Below are 6,505 nucleotides of genomic sequence, written 5' to 3' on the forward strand. Positions count from 1 at the left end.
TGTCCTCAATCTCTAGGATACTTATAAATAGAGATCAAAGACAAAGCAACACATGGAATAATTTGAACATAGAAGCCTTACAGTTTTAAACATAGTATACTTAATTCAACTTACATTTTACTCAATCCCATAGTATTTCTTTTGATTTATTAAGGGGAAAAGACAAAACTCTTCTCATACTCATTTTGCAGTAGGCTGAAGAAAATTTACTCTGTTATTAAATACAAAAATTGCCACAAAACATTATGAAATGAAACAACAAGAAATGGGAGGACCATGCTAACTATCACACACAACCAACTCTCTATAGGTGTGTGAAGTTGTGAGACTCTGGACAATAATTACCATGTTCCATAATGGAAACTAAATGTTTTAATTAATCATAGGAGTTAACTAAATTGAAGCATTTATTTTGTGTTGACTTTAAACTGAGAATATTTGTCCCTGTTATTAGTTTATAATCATCTTCACAAATAGCCCTTATTGTCTATTTCTAAAGTGTATTTGACCCTATTCAAAATATTTTTATTTCTTCAAAGAGGATGATGGCAACATGAAGAGTGACAGGAATACTCAGGGGAAATGCATGAAGATGACAGGAGGGATTAAAAGGAATAAGACAGAAAAAGTTCATTTTGAGCTGATGATTATGAATCATAACGAAAATAAATATCACATTCTGGTTTTCCTTGTATTTTTTATGGAACAGTGATTATGGGTTATAGATAAAGGAGGGAAGCATGGAAGGAGGGAATGAAAGGTGAAAGAGAAAGGAAGTTTTAGATTTATTAGTTTGAGTTGTTAACTGTGCACATAATCAAAAGTATCATACTCTGGTTTTACTTTTATTGTCCATTCAAAAATGAGTGTGGAGTCCACATAATTCAGAAAATATACCAATGGCACTTGTTGGCAAAAGGAAATTATAAAATGTAGTTATATAGAATTTACATACAAGAAAGGTGAAATGTTTGTTTACATGTTTTCACATTAAAAGTCATTTGTTTTTAGGAAAATTAGGAAGAAGTCATCAAGGCTACATTAGATTTGTTAAAGGCTTAATTAAAAAGGAAAACTGCATTATCTTTGAGGAGTGGAGACCAAGCTACTGAACTCTCTATTCAGCTACATGGATGAGCACAGCTGCCTAGCCCTGGATGTGTGAAACCCACAAGCACACACTGATGGTGACATACACATCAGCACTGACACTAGTGGTATACATTTTGTAAACTAGAAATATCCAAATGTTATCTATTATCTGCAACCAAAAATATAAGCAATAAGTGATAGTGTATCTGCACCCTCCCCACCATCTCTCTGTCTTTGAGGCTGGGTCTCAATGTGACCCTGGCTGGCTTGGAAGTCACTAAGCCATCTAGGTTGACCTGAAATTCACACAGATCCTTTTGAGTCCTCTTCTGAATGCTGGATTCAAAGGTATGCATCATAATACCTGGCCCGAAAACACCTTTTAAAGGAACCCTTTTTTCAGTATCTGTAGTAGGCCTAAGAAATATTCTCCTGATCCTTAGGGGGATCAAGTGTTCTGACATATAAAATGTGTATTCTCTGAGCTCTGGTCAGGTCACTCTGAAGGGAATTATATCAGTAGCTGAAGTGGCAACTGAATTAGTGTGATCAAGGATTTTTAAAATTCCCCTTTCAAAGCAATGATTCTACTTTCCTAAACTTTCCTAAAAACTCCATTAACTTTCTTTGGAGAAACAGAACAAAGTGAAAATAGGACAGTGCTTACAGTAGAAAACTCAACTTGGCATGGACGCTTAGGGTAATCACAGAAACATTTCTATCTTATCTGCAAGATGATTAAGCCTGTTAAATTATTCTATATTTCATATTTGATTTGATCATTCCCTCATAGTGTGATTTAAAAAAGAAAACAGGCCAATAAAAATCAAGGTTGTTTTCATTAGAACATTTTCATGAAAGCAATTTTGATGCTAATATCTACATAAAAACATTTTATTTTCTAATATAGTTAGTAAAATTTGTTCTTTAAATTCAATCCCCAAAGTATACCTGTAATTGTCATTGTTTCCATATTCTATTTTGCCAGCACGAAAACTATACAAATAAAATCACTGAAAGCTAGGTGAAGTAACATAATAATCCAGAGCAAAACAGCAATTTTCACTATAAACAGAAAACCATCAGTTGACAAAATATGTTCAACAAAATGACATATTAATTAAAACTAAAACAACCTTCAACTTTTCACTTCTCATAAAAGAAAAAAAACTCAATAAGGTCATTGCACTTCTTTGCTGTTATTGTACAAACTAAATTATTATCATTCCTTTTTAAAATGAAAAGCTTCTCTCTTCTTTCTAAGTTTGAGGAATAGAAAAGATGTAAATTAAAAACAAAGCCAAAAACAAAGACAGACAAATAATTAAATGTTTTACTTCAAAGCAAATCACTGTCACTTATACACAAACAAATTTGACATTAGCTATAATGATGGGCTTAATTCGCAAAAAGTTCAATATTTTTCATAAAGTTCAGATTATGTATGATATTTTAGATAAGCAAAACCACCTTTTGCTTCTTATTTTCTTGTTCTTTGGTCTAGTGGGTCAGGTAGTGGTCACCAGAGTCACATCAAATCCTTAGGACACGTATACCAAAGTCTTTCCTAACATTACAAAGAGGATATTAATATTTTCATTATTATTAATAATATTGTCATTATTATTATACATGTATTAGATATTGTAACATAGATATATACATTTTATTATATACTGACAATTCCTGCCTTAGCACTAGTGAATTTTTTAAATATAAATTCAGCATTCATAACTTAATTTAAATGTATTTAAATTCTTCTTAAATTTGTAATTATTTCCTAGGTCATTTTTCAACTAATGTTTTGCAGTTCACAAACTTTAGTCTCAGGAACTAACTTCAATATTTTGGTTTTATACTTAATTTATAGCTTTTCTTTGTACAAAGTGAATAATTCACACTCTTCTAGAGAATTTTACTTGACAGTGTTTTGAGAGATGGGCTGTGGACAGAGGTACTTTGTGACACCCGAGAATTGATCCAGAGAGGTGACATTTTGTATTACAGATGTTATATGACTCAGTTGTTTTATTTAACTAGATATTTTACTCATTTTCCTGTAGCAGGCTCCCCCTTTGCAGTCCAAGTTAGCCTTGAGTTCTTGATTGCCCCTGCTTTAGTCTTCCAATTTTTAAATATTTGTTCTACTTGCCTATTATTGTTTGGAACAAAACATACAAATACATGTAAAGTTCAAGACAAAGAATCGTGTAGATTAACAGTGGAAGATTGCACACCAAGACCCAGGTAGAAGCAAGAAATCCACTGAAGGAAAGCTGTGGGTGATATACAAAATCTGCACATATTAAACTTGCCTTCAAGGTCAGTTGCCTAGTGATGCAAAACAGACTCTCCTTTTTTCTGAAGATAAGAGGATGATTAGCACTAAATTATTAACTGGAATAAAGATTATACTGGCAAGGAAAATAAAGTAAGTGTGGTAGAAGGCACAGGTTAGTATTGGCAGGCACTGCTTTGGCACATTGTTTTTTTTTTTCTTTCTTTTTTTCTTTTTACAATGTGTATTATCACTGTTGCCGCTGCAACCTCAGCAGAGCTAGTCAGAATAATTAAGATTATGTTGGCACACCAATACCAGACTTGCTGCATTTTATAGAAGAAGAGGGAGGAAGTGACCAGTTTGCCATTGTACTTGTTTCAAACATATTTCAAAGGATACATGTTTAAGAAAAATTAGCAGCAGTTTTAGAATGCTGAGTGTACATTTCCAACTTGAACATCTTAAACAAATGTGCTATAACAACTGTGAACTTTTGCTTCTGGAAGCCAAATAAGTAAATAAGGAAGAGTTACAACTATTCTTTTGAAATAAAGTAATAGATTGTGTACAATGTCATACAGTTAAGAACTGCTAATTATCCCTCATTGTTGAGCTTTCTTAGTTACCAAAATAGAAAAATATTGTAATAAGATGTTTGATTCTGATAAAACTAAACAATAGTTGCATCTGCATTTAATAAAGATAGGTATATGCTTTACTCATAATGGAAATGTTAATATTTAGTCTCTCATTTATTAATTGTTTAAAGGTTGAGTTGATATTTTGAATAATGCACAAGGCATGATTATAATTATTTTAAGAACAAACATATTAACCTAATATGGACAAATTATCTTAGCTGAGGTGCTGACTTGTGTTCAAGGCATCACTCAGAGTATTGAGAAACATTGTACCTAACTTACACACCAGACTAGTAGTATACAGATTCTGATGCATGCTGGAATCATCAAGAGAATCTTAAAAGTCACATAAAGTCCAAGATACATCAGATACAATTAAAACAGTGGGGCTAGAGAAATGGCTTAGCAGTTAAGAGTCATGACTACTCTTGCAGAGTATGACAGTTCCCAAAATACACAGCGAGTTGGCTCAGGGTACCTTATAAATCTAGTCCCAAGGGGTCTTCTAGACTCCACAGATACCTGCACATATTACCTACACACAGACAACCACACACACACACACACACACACACACACACTCACACACATTCACACATATACACACACACATACATATGCATACATAGTCATGCATAATTACAAACAAAACAAATGTTTTAAACATATATTTAAACAAAGAGAAGTTTATGTGATTCACAGAGTTTGATGAGGGGAAACACTTTCTGTTTTCTAACTTAATTGTAGCTCTGGGGTTTGTAACATTACACTCAATAAATACTCCATAAATACTAAAAAGTGTAAATATAAGACCTACACAAATACTTAATTTGACAAACTATAGCATTTATGTTGAGCACATGAACATAGTTCATCGGTCGAATACTTTCCAATCACTGTATATGTCTACATGAAATACTCAACATATCTTCTTCATAGATCTGTCAGTCAAGTAATTATCACCATAATGGTCATCATCTGCCTCATCCCCAACATCATCAATATCTCTATAAGATACAGACAGATAATGATAGATAGATGGTAGATAGATGAAATATAGATAGATAGATAAATAGATAGATAGATAGATAGACAGACAGACAGACAGTCAGACAGATAGACCATTAGTCCTCTACCCATGTAGACTTCAGAAGCACTGGTATACAGGTACATAAGAGTGACTACTGAATGCTATCTTGCATTACATTGTTATTAATTCTTACATAATTCAGTTCTCAGAGCTGAAAACTATCCTGCTGGAACTAACATGTTGGTGTTAAAACTTTCAAACACACACACACACACACACACACACACACACACACACACACACACACACAATTCTTTTAGTTGTCTCATTCACTTACAGTGCTGGAATTATGATCAGAAGTAACATTTTGGAAACATATTTCATTTAGTTTAAGAAATAGAAAATGCCTATATAATGTCAGAAAGAAAATTTCCTCAGGCTCCGCAAGGTATCTCAGCAAATAATAGTGTCCATGACCAAGTGTGGGGACCTGCCTTTCATCCCCAGCTGAAGGATGGAGGAATGAGTGAGTTAATTCCAACAAGTTGTACTCTGACCTACAAATATGCCAACCCATACACAAATACATAAGTGTATACACACATACGCATGCATGCACACACACACACACACACACACACACACACACACACACACACACGCACACACAAAACAAAAGTAAATCAAAAAGCTTTTCTTTCTAAAGAAAGATTACTTAAATTCACAAGTAAAATCATTAAAGCTGTTTCTATAAACCTAAGAATATTATAGGTTTTTCAAGCTCACTAGAACTAGTCAGCATTTTTATTTACATTCTAGCATTTGCAACAGGTAATATTAAATAATCACTATAAATTTTAGGAAATGATATGAGAATGATCTTTAGAAAATAGTGACAAATAAACTCAATCACAAAAAGTAAATTTATAAAAAATTATTTTGATGAAAATTATAGTTCTTTAAAAATAACATATGCAATTCTGATTATAAGTCCAGCTATACGTAGGCTGGGTTTTTTTCTTGCTTCTGATAATGTCAAAAGATTTTAGAAGACATATCATCAAACAAATATGAAGAATAAAAACTAGAAAGAGCTAAAGATAGTAAATTAAAGAAAACCATGTATAATCTACTTGAAGCATGAATAAAATAAAAAGCCATTTGTGATGGTTACCTTTAACTGTCAACTTGAAATACCCTAGAATAAAATGGTAATATAATCCCAATGAAGGACTGTCAACATCGGTTGACTTCCGGACATGTCTTTAGAGGATTGATTATGTTAAATCAGAAGTCGAATTAAAGTGAGGAGACCCATCCTAGTGTTGGTAGCACCATTCCCTAGGCAGTGGTAGCCTTGAACCACATCAGTGTTGCATGTATGCATTCATTTCTCTCTGCTCTTGACTTCAGGTGCAATGAACTAGCTGTTTGAAATTTGTGTCTTGATTTCCTCACAGA

The sequence above is a fragment of the Cricetulus griseus genome, chromosome 2, assembly GCF_003668045.3.
Source record: "Cricetulus griseus strain 17A/GY chromosome 2, alternate assembly CriGri-PICRH-1.0, whole genome shotgun sequence".
NCBI lineage: Eukaryota > Metazoa > Chordata > Mammalia > Rodentia > Cricetidae > Cricetulus > Cricetulus griseus.